Genomic DNA, 11,251 nt, shown 5'->3' with positions numbered 1-11,251 from the left:
ACGACCACCACTGAACAAGACACACAAGCTGAAACGTCAAGACTGGGCCAAGAAATATCTCAAGACTGATTTTTCTAAGGTTTTATGGACTGATGAAATGAGAGTGAGTCTTGATGGGCCAGATGGATGGGCCCGTGGCTGGATTGGTAAAAGGCAGAGAGCTCCAGTCCCACTCAGACGCCAGCAAGGTGGAGGTGGAGTACTGGTTTGGGCTGGTATCATCAAAGATGAGCTTGTGGGGCCTTTTCGGGTTGAGGATGGAGTCAAGCTCAACTCCCAGTCCTACTGCCAGTTTCTGGAAGACACCTTCTTCAAGCAGTGGTACAGGAAGAAGTCTGCATCCTTCAAGAAAAACATGATTTTCATGCAGGACAATGCTCCATCACACGCGTCCAAGTACTCCACAGCGTGGCTGGCAAGAAAGGGTATAAAAGAAGAAAAACTAATGACATGGCCTCCTTGTTCACCTGATCTGAACCCCATTGAGAACCTGTGGTCCATCATCAAATGTGAGATTTACAAGGAGGAAAACAGTACACCTCTCTGAACAGTGTCTGGGAGGCTGTGGTTGCTGCTGCACGCAATGTTGATGGTGAACAGATCAAAACACTGACAGAATCCATGGATGGCAGGCTTTTGAGTGTCCTTGCAAAGAAAGGTGGCTATATTGGTCGCTGACTTGTTTTTGTTTTGTTTTTGAATGTCAGAAATGTATATTTGTGAATGTGGAGATGTTATATTGGTTTCACTGGTAAAAATAATTGAAATGGGTATATATTTGTTTTTTGTTAAGTTGCCTAATAATTATGCACAGTAATAGTCACCTGCACACACAGATATCCCCTAAAATAGCTAAAACTAAACACAAACTAAAAACTACTTCCAAAAACATTCACCTTTGATATTAATGTGTTTTTGGGTTCATTGAGAACATGGTTGTTGTTCAATAATAAAATTATTCCTCAAAAATACAACTTGCCTAATAATTCTGCACTCCCTGTATGAGAGTAAGAAAGAAAGGTATATCTTTGTGTCCACCTTTCTCTGTTAACGCCCTACCTGGCCCCCTGGCAAAAGCTTTGCTAGATCCGCCCCTGCACAGTTACCAGCTGTCAGCTAAATAAAAAAGGAGCTTGGTGTTTATTTCTCTCAGAAACAGTTCATAACTTCCTTCAACTCATTCATGTCACCTAAAAAAAAGGTAAACCTGTTTCTCCATCACCAGTTCAGCTCTGATGATTCAGTAAGGTCATCTCCTGGTTTCGACCAGCCGCTTCTACAGCTGTGGCTCCAGCAAACATCAGCTGATACTAGAAATTAAAAGCAAATGAATTCTAACAACAGCTGATCAAGCTTAAACATGCTGCTGTGTTTAGCGCGATAAACAAGAGCGAAAAGCCGATCGTTGATCAGTTTCATGATTGAAGTTGCAACAGGCAGAGAATGACAGGGGAGGCTTCGTAACGACAGAATAAATCGTAATATTTTCTCTGAATGTGGCACGATTCCGCTTTGTACGGCAACTCTACTGAACTAACCATTATGAATAAAATAAAGTCCAACATCAGTAACTTAGCGCGCACACAGCTGTATATAAACTCCCGTCGTGCTAACTAGCACGTAGTACGATTGTAAAAAGTCAGCACAACGAAAATAAACTACACCTAAACTCTGTTTATATCTGACCCAAATAGAGTGCAGTTCATAACTTCTTACCTGAAATTCAGTTCACCTCACGCTCCTGCCTTCGCTTTCCCTGATCCACGATTGACCTCCCCGTTAGCAAACACCGGTCGCCTGCCTCGTATGTCTCATTCGCGGCATGTCCTTTCTGTCATACACCGGTGGATAGCTGCCCAGTGTTGTAGCTCCGCGTTATAGCACCACCAAACAACTCAGTTATTTTTTCCACATCCAGCTGTAACTGCGATTCTATGCGAGCATTTGCGAGAGACCAGGGAGGTGAAACGACAGAGAGTCCCCTCGCTATCCATTTGCAGCCAAGTGCGGCAGCTAGCTAGATAGCCGGCTAGCTGTCAGGCAGGACCGACGTAGTCAGAGCACTGTCGCTAAATATGGGATGTCTTGATAAAACAAGCAGATATTTGAAGTTTACACACCTACATTCTCGCCTGAAAATATCTTAAAAGTTTATTTTGTGACCTAGAAACACGAATAAAAGACATATAAAACGGCGGTGGTGGCCGCCATTGTTCACTCTGTAGAGGCGTGCTATGAATTGTGGGATATGGAGTTTTCCACCAAGCATAGAAGCCATTGTGTTTACCGTAACTATTCAATGGTTCGCGCAACCTTAAAGCCTCCAATGGTTCCTGAAAGCAGCGAGGCTGTGCGCGCCATTGATATTGTCATCATTACGGTATCCAAATAAGGGTAGACAGGCTGTACCACTCCCGCATACCACTAGAGAGAACCAACACACCACAAATGAAGTTTGAAATTTGTTTCAATGGGACCAAAAGATGGCGCCAACACACCACAAATGAAGTCTGTTTATTTGGCGCCAAAAGATGAATTGGCCTAAATTTGCACTAAAATATTAATATTTAAAAAACTATAAAAGTTATGAACACCAAAAGTCATGACATAATAGTCCAGCTCCAGCCGCACAAAATGATCTAACATATGTAACCCTAATGTCAAAACTGTTCGGCAGAGGAGCGCGGAAAATTTTCACTAAAATATTAATATTTAAAAACTATAATATTCATAAACACCAAAAGTCATAGCACACCATTCCAGATCCAGCCGCACAAAATGAGGTAACATATATGAAGCTTCTCTGAAAACTGCGGGTCGAGATACGCTGCAAAATTTCAGGCGGAAAAAGGAAAATAATAATAATAATAATAATAATAAGAATAATAAATCCGACGAATAGTAATATGTGTGCCTCTTGGCATAGGCACACATAATAAAACAAATGTTATGATTTGGCACAAAAACCATAATTTGGCAAAATACTATGATTTAGCAGAAATACTATGATTGAGCAGAAGTACTAAGATGTAGTAAAAGTACTTTGATTTAACAGAAATACAATTATGGAGGAGTAATACTTTAAAATGGGAGAAATATTGATACACACACACACATACACAGAGCCTAAAGGGAACAGTATTTGTGCCATGGAGTGTTAAGAAGAATCTGAGGTCCATATTAGAAAAGCTGCTAAAATCATAAAAGGTTGCAGAATTGTAATAAATGATGAATACAATTAGTGGTCTGTGATAGTGTATTAATTTGTAGGAAAAAAACATGTTGCCCAAGGTGTAATTGAACCCACGACCTTTGGGTTGCAGACCTGTGTCATTACCAACTGCGCCACTGGGAAAGAGAGCGAGCGCCTGGAAAACAGGGTGATGAGCAGTCAGAATTAGATTGCGGTGAGAGGCGAAAAACGCTGCTGTTTTTGGAGTTACAAAACGTCGTGTAACTCAAAAACTAGGTGGACTAGAAGCATAATTCTTGTACTGGGTGAATCAACGGACTTTCGTGTACTTTGACTGTGATTTGCATTGCTCTTTGTACATCTGTCGCTGAGATATGACGAGAGAGAAAGGGCAGACCTCAGATATGATTGGCTGGCTGGGAAGCCGTGCAGGCCCTGATATGTAAATTTTATATGTATCAGTCCTCACAGAGGATTAGCTGCCTGGGGACCTGGCAGAAATATATACAAATAGTATGATTAAGCATAAATACTACATTTAGTAGAAATACTATGTTTTAGCACAAATACTATAAAATGGCAGAAATACTATAATTAAGCAGAAATACTATATTTGGCAGAAACACTATATTTAGTACAAATCTTATGAAATAGCAGAAATAGTATGATTCAGCAGAAATGCTGTATTTGGCACAAATCTCATAAAATAGCAGAAATAGTATGATTTAGCAGAAATGCTGTATTTAGCACAACTACTGAAAAACGGCAGAAATGCTATGACTTAGCACAACAGTAATAACTTATAGAAAAATTGGAAAAGCAAAATGGACAGCTGGAAAAATCCTGAACATGCTAAGGGTCCCTCAAATCTAATTGTTAACTGAAAAAAAAAAATCAGCAAAAAAAGTATAACAGTCACACAATCACAAATATGGGCACATATGGAAACACACATGCACAGAGAGACACACACAGGATCAAATTCAGTCAACCAGTCTAAATATATTGAATTTAAGTGATATAATAAGATGCTCCCATCAAAAGGCTCTCTCGCTCTCTCTCTCTCTCTCTCTCTCTCACACACACACACACACACACACACACACACACACACACACACACACACACACACAGAGCCTAAAGGGAACAGTATTTGTGCCATGGAGTGTTAAGAAGAATCTGAGGTCCATATTACAAAAGCTGCTAAAATCATAAAAGGTTGCAGAATTGTAATAAATAATGAATATGAATTAGTGGTCTGTGATAGTGTATTAATTTGTAGGAAAAAACATGTTGCCCAAGGTGTAATTGAACCCACGACCTTTGGGTTGCAGACCTGTGTCATTACCAACTGCGCCACTGGGAAAGAGAGCGCACGCCTGGAAAACAGGGTGATGAGCAGTCAGAATTAGATCGCGGTGAGAGGCAAAGAGCGCCGTTTTTTGGAGTTACAAAACGTCGTGTAACTCAAAAACTAGGTGGACTAGAAGCATAATTCTTGTACTGGGTGAATCAGCGGACTTTGGTGTACTTTGACTGTGATTTGCATTGCTCTTTGTACATCTGTCGCTGAGATATGACGAGAGAAGAAAGGGCAGACCTCAGATATGATTGGCTGGCTGGGAAGCCGTGCAGGCCCTGATATGTATTTGTATGTATCAGTCCTCACAGAGGATTAGCTGCCTGGGGACCTGGCAGAAATATATAGAAATAGTATGATTAAGCATAAATACTACATTTAGTAGAAATACTATGTTTTAGCACAAATACTATAAAATGGCAGAAATACTATAATTAAGCAGAAATACTATATTAAGTACAAATCCTTTAAAAAGCAAAAAAACTGTAATATGATTTGGTAGAAAAACTATAATTAATCAAAAATACTATATTTGGCAGAAATACTATGTTTTTAGCAGAGATACTATATTTAGCACAAATCTTATCAAATAGCAGAAATAATCTGATTTAGCAGAAATTCTGTATTAAGCATAAAGCCCATAAAATAGCAGAAATAGTATGATTTAGCAGAAATGCTGTATTTAGCACTAATACTGAAAAGCAGCAGAAATGCTATGACTTAGCACAATGGTAATAACTTAAATAGAAAAATCGGAAAAGCAAAATGGACAGCTGAAAAAAATCCTGAACATGCTAAGGGTCCCTCAAATGTACTTGTTAAATGAAAAAAAATCAGCAAAAATCAAGTATAACAGTCACACAATCACAAATATGGACAAATATGGAAACACACATGCACAGAGAGACACACACAGGACCAAATTCAGTCAACCAGTCTAAATATATTGAATTTAAGTGATATAATAAGATGCTCCCATCAAAAGGCTCTCTCTCGCTCTCTCTCTCTCTCTCTCTCTCACACACACACACACACACACACACACACACACACACACACACACACAAACACAGAGCCTAAAGGGAACAGTATTTGTGCCATGGAGTGTTAACAAGAATCTGAGGTCCATATTACAAAAGCTGCTAAAATCATAAAAGGTTGCAGAATTGTAATAAATGATGAATATGAATTAGTGGTCTGTGATAGTGTATTAATTTGTAGGAAAAAAACATGTTGCCCAAGGTGTAATTGAACCCACGACCTTTGGGTTGCAGACCTGTGTCATTACCAACTGCGCCACTGGGAAAGAGAGCAAGCACCTGGAAAACAGGGTGATGAGCAGTCAGAATCAGATTGCGGTGAGAGGCGAAAAACGCCGTTTTTTGCAGTTACAAAACGTCGTGTAACTCAAAAACTCGGTGGACTAGAAGCATAATTCTTGTACTGGGTGAATCAGCGTACTTTCGTGTACTTTGACTGTGATTTGCATTGCTCTTTGTACATCTGTCGCTGAGATATGACGAGAGAAGAAAGGGCAGACCCCAGATATGATTGGCTGGCTGGGAAGCCGTGCAGGCCCTGATATGTATTTGTATGTATCAGTCCTCACAGAGGATTAGCTGCCTGGGGACCTGGCAGAAATTTATAGAAATAGTATGATTAAGCATAAATACTACATTTTTAGAAAAACTATATTAAGCACAAATCCTATAAAAAGCAGAAATACTATATTAAGCAATATAAATATCCTCTAAAAATCCTATAAAAAGCAGTAAAACTGTACTATGATTTGGTAGAAAAACCTAATTAATCAAAAATACTAAATTTGGCAGAAATAGCAGAAACACTATATTTAGCACAAATCTTATGAAATAGCAGAAAGAGTATGATTTAGCAGAAATGCTGTATTTAGCACAAATCTCATAAAATAGCAGACATAGTATGATTTTGCAGAAATGCTGTATTTAGCACAAATACTGAAAAGCAGCAGAAATGCTATGACTCAACACAATAGTAATAACTTAAATAGAAAAATTGGAAAAGCAAACTGGACAGCTGAAAAAATCCTGAACATGCTAAGGGTCCCTCAAATGTAATTGTTAAATGAAAAAAATCAGGAAAAAAAAGTATAACAGTGACACAATCACAAATATGGACACATATGGAAACACACATGCACAGAGAGACACACACAGGATCAAATTCAGTCAACCAGTCTAAATATATTGAATTTAAATCATATAATAAGATGCTCCCATAAAAAGGCTCTCTCTCGCCCTCTCTTTCTCTCTCTCTCTCACACACACACACACACACACACACACACACACACACACACAGGGAGAGAAAATCAAGTTTCTAGGTCAGTCAAGCAGCCTGGGAGCTGCTAAATTTGAATCCACCAATCAGAGAGGCTGTGTACTTTTTCCCGCCAAAACAGGTGCACCTGTTTTTACACACATGCAGCACAGAGAAAGGATTTGTGCTGTCTATTTTTCATAGTCAGGATTCCCCTCAAACAAATGGCTATAATTTCCTAACCGTAGGGGCTAGAACGGTCATTCTTACACCGTTTTGTTCAGAAGAGATGGGGGAATCTTAAAGTGTTGACAATTTATCATTAAAATATGAATTATTAAAGATATTTGACTTGTAATGTACCATAACTGAGTAGAGGCGAAGCAAAAACTGCCTTGACCTGCCCTCAAACGACGCTTTCTAACTCTAAATCTATTTGGAGTATCAATATCATTCTTTCACCGTAAGAGACAGCAGGCTTTGGTGAACAGTCATGGAAATTTTCAGGTCTCTGTGGAAATCCATCAAAAAGATATGACGAGAGAAAAAAGTGGTTCATTTCCAGAGTTTGAAATCTGAAGAAATCTGAGCGAAGGACGAATTTCCTACCCTCAAACAAGTCTAACTCATTCCAGAATGGTAATAGGTGAGAAAAAAATTCTTGAATTGTGAGCGTCAGGAGTGTCTGAAGATATACCGGGACAAGCCTCATGTCTTAATGTCGCTTCGTTAAGGAGATATGACGATTCGAATATGCCTCTCATTAGAGAAATCAAGCGATGATTTTGAACAAACTCTCCATTGACTTTCTATGGAGAGTTTTCTGACTTTGTGTTGGTCTGAGGAGATTTGCCAAAATTCTATAAATCTCACAACAATGATGGTGACATTTTCTGAAAGCCAGCAAAAATACCTACGTTTTGATGTATAATTTGTGGAAGTTGAGTGAAAATTGAGCCAGTAGCAAGAAGTTGTTCGGACATGAAGAGAAGACTGCGAAACCTACAGTGGCACACTGAAAGCCAAGTGCATAGCAACCATAACAACGCATGTATTTTGTGAAAAATCACAAAGATGAAACTCAAAACTTAAAGAGGGATAAGATGAAAACGGTAACAGATATAATAAAGCTGAATCATTCCTGAATAGCCCAATAATTTGTGAACATTTTAAAGTTTGAATGGTTGTTCTACGTGAAAGTAGGAAAAAGTAGTTAAGTTTCAAAAACAAGCAAGTTTTAGCAGAATTGCGGAAGTTTCCCATTCATTTCAATGGGACAAATTAAAGGAAAAAAGCTTAATATTTTAAAAAGTATAACAGTATAAAATACCAAAAGTCATAGCACCCATCTCCAGAAATAGCAGAATAGTTTAAAATTTGAGCGGTGAAAATCGGCTGAAAATTGTGGAAGTAGTTAAGTGCCAAAAACGTACAAAAAGTGGCAACTGGAATAATAATAAAGAAGAAAGAGAAACAGGAAAACAATAGTGTGGATGCCTTAAAGCATTGGGAGAAATAGTATAAGATAAGAGAAAGAATATATTTAGCCAAACATTCTTAAACATTACAGAAATACTATGATTTAGAGAAACAGTACAACATAGCAAAATGCTGTAATTTGACAGAAATACTACATCCATCCATCCATCCATCCTCATCCGCTTTATCCGAGGGTCGGGTCGTGGGGCAGCAACCTAAGCAGAAAGCCCAGACCTCCTCTCCCCAACCACCTCCTCCAGCTCATCCGGGGACACCAAGGCGTTCCCAGGCCAGCCGAGAGATATAATCTCTCCAGCGTCCTGGGTCTGCCCGGGGGCCCTCCTCGGTGGGACATGCCGAACACCTCACCCAGGAGGCGCCCAGGGGCATCCTTGTCAGATGCCGAACCACCTCAACTGGCTCCTTTCGATGTGGAGGAGCAGCGGCTCTACTCTGAGCCCCTCCCGGATGGCGAACTTCTCACCCTATCTCTAAGGGAGGCCAGCCACCCTTGGGGAGGAAGCTCATTTCTGCCGCTTGTATCCGCGATCTCGTTCTTTCGGTCACTACCCACAGCTCGTGGCCATAGGTGAGGTCGGGGCGTATATCGACCGATAAATTGAGAGCTTAACTTTTACACTCAGCTCCCTCTTCACCACTGACGGACCGGTGCAGCGTCCGCATCACTGCAACCGCAGCACCAATCCGTCTGTCGATCTCCGGCTCCCTTCTCCCATCACTCGCGAACAAGACCCGAGATACTTAAACTCCTCCACTTGGGGCAGGAACTCATCCCGACCCAGGTGGGCACTCCACCTCTTTTCGGCTGAGAACCATGGCCTCAGATTTGGAGGTGCTGATCCTCATTCCGCTGCTTCACACTCGGCTGCGAACCGTTCCAGTCTTGAGCTGGAGGCCCCCACCCGATGAAGCCATCAGAACCACATCATCCATAAAAAGCAGAGATGAGATTCTGAGGCCACCAGTGAAAGCCCTCCGCCACTTGGCTGCACCTAGAAATCCTGTCCATAAAATTATGAACAGAATCGGTGATAAAGGGCAGCCCTGGCGGGCCATCCTACGGAAGCAGAGTCCGACTTATTGCGGCAATGCAGACCAAACTCTTACAAGCGGTTGTATAGGGATCGAATGGCCCGTAGCAATGGGCCAGACACCCCATACTCCATAACACCTCCCACAGGACACCCGGGACACGGTGAAATGCCTTCTCCAAGTCCACAAAACACATGTAGACTGGTTGGGCAAACTCCCATGCACCCTCAAGTATCCTCGAGAGGATAAAGAGCTGGTCAGTGTTCGCGACCAGGGCGAAAACCGCATTGTTCCTCCTGTATCCGAGGTTCGACTAGCAGACGAACTCTCCTTTCCAACACCCTGGCATAGACTTTCCCAGGGAGGCTGAGGTGTGATCCCCTGTGGTTGGAACACACCCTCCGGTCCCCTTTCTTAAAGATGGGGACCACCACCCGGTCTGCCAGTCCAGGGGTACTGCCCTGATCTCCGCAACATTGTAGGCGTGTCAACCCAGGACAGCCCTACAATGTCCAGAGCCTTCAGGAACTCGGGCGGACCTCATCAACACCAGGGCTCTGCCACCGAGGAGTTGTTTAACTGCCTCAGTGACCTCGACCCCAGAAATTGGCTGGTCATTCCCTCATCCCCAGACTCTGCTTCCTCCTCGGAAGGCGTGTCAGTGGGATTAAGGAGGTCTCAGTATTCCTTCCACCGTCTGACAATTTTCTCAGTCGGCGTCAGCAGCGCACCGCCAGCACTATACACAGTGCAGGTAGAGCACCGCTTTCCCCTCCTGAGGCGCCTGGCGGTTTGCCAGAATCTCTTGAGGCAGTCCGAAAGTCTTTTCCATGGCCTCTCGAACTCCTCCCACACCCGTTTTTGCTTCAGCCACTGCCGAGCCGCATTCCGCTTGGCCTGTCGATACCTGTCAGCTGCCTCTGGAGTCCCACAGGCTAACCAAGCCCGATGGGACTCCTTCTTCAGCCTGGTGGCTCCCTTCACCTCTGGTGTCCACCATTTGGTTGAGGATTACCACCACGGCAGGCACCAACCACCTTGCGGCCGCAGCTCAATGCAGCAGCCCGGCAATGGGCGCTGAACATGGTCCATTCGGACTCAATGTCCCCAGTCTCCCTCGGAATGTTGTTGAAGCTCTGCGGAGGTGTGCGTTGAAGATCTCGCGGACTGGGGCCTCTGCTAGGCGTTCCCAGCACACCCTCACTACAGCGTTTAGGTGCACGGGTCTGTCCAGCGTCCTCCCCGCCACCTGATCCAACTCACCACCAGGTGGTGATCAGTTGACAGCTCAGCCCCTCTCTTTACCAGTGTCCAGAACATATGGTGCGCGGGTCTGGTGATACGATTACAAAATCGATCATCGACCTGCGGCCTAAACTTATCCTGGTGCCACGTGCACTTATGGACACTCTTATGTTCGAACAAGGTGTTCGTTGTGGCCAAACTGTGATTTGCACAGGTCCAATAACAAAACACCACTCGGGTTCAGATCAGGGAGGCCGTTCCTCCCAGTCACGCCCCTCAGGTATCGCTGTGGTTACCCGCGTGAGCATTGAAGTCTCCCAGTAGGACAACAGAGTCTCCAGGTGGGGCACCTTCCAGCACCCCAGGGACTCTAAGAAGGCTGGGTACTCTGAACTGCCACTCGGCGCATAGCGCAGATGACAGTCAGGACCCGTTCCCGACCCTGAGGCGCGGGAACAAACCCTCTCATCCACGGGAAAAACCCCAGCGTGCCGGCAGCAAGCCGGGGGATGATAGAATACCCACCCCAGCCGCCGCCTCTCACCAGGGGCAACTCCAGACTGAGACAGAGTCAGCCCCTCTCCAGGAGACTAGTTCCAGAGCCCAAGCCATGCGTGAGGTGA

This window comes from Oreochromis aureus, linkage group 3 (assembly GCF_013358895.1).
Source record: "Oreochromis aureus strain Israel breed Guangdong linkage group 3, ZZ_aureus, whole genome shotgun sequence".
Lineage (NCBI taxonomy): Eukaryota > Metazoa > Chordata > Actinopteri > Cichliformes > Cichlidae > Oreochromis > Oreochromis aureus.
The sequence above is the reverse complement of the archived record's forward strand: the minus strand, read 5'-3'. Positions refer to the sequence as shown.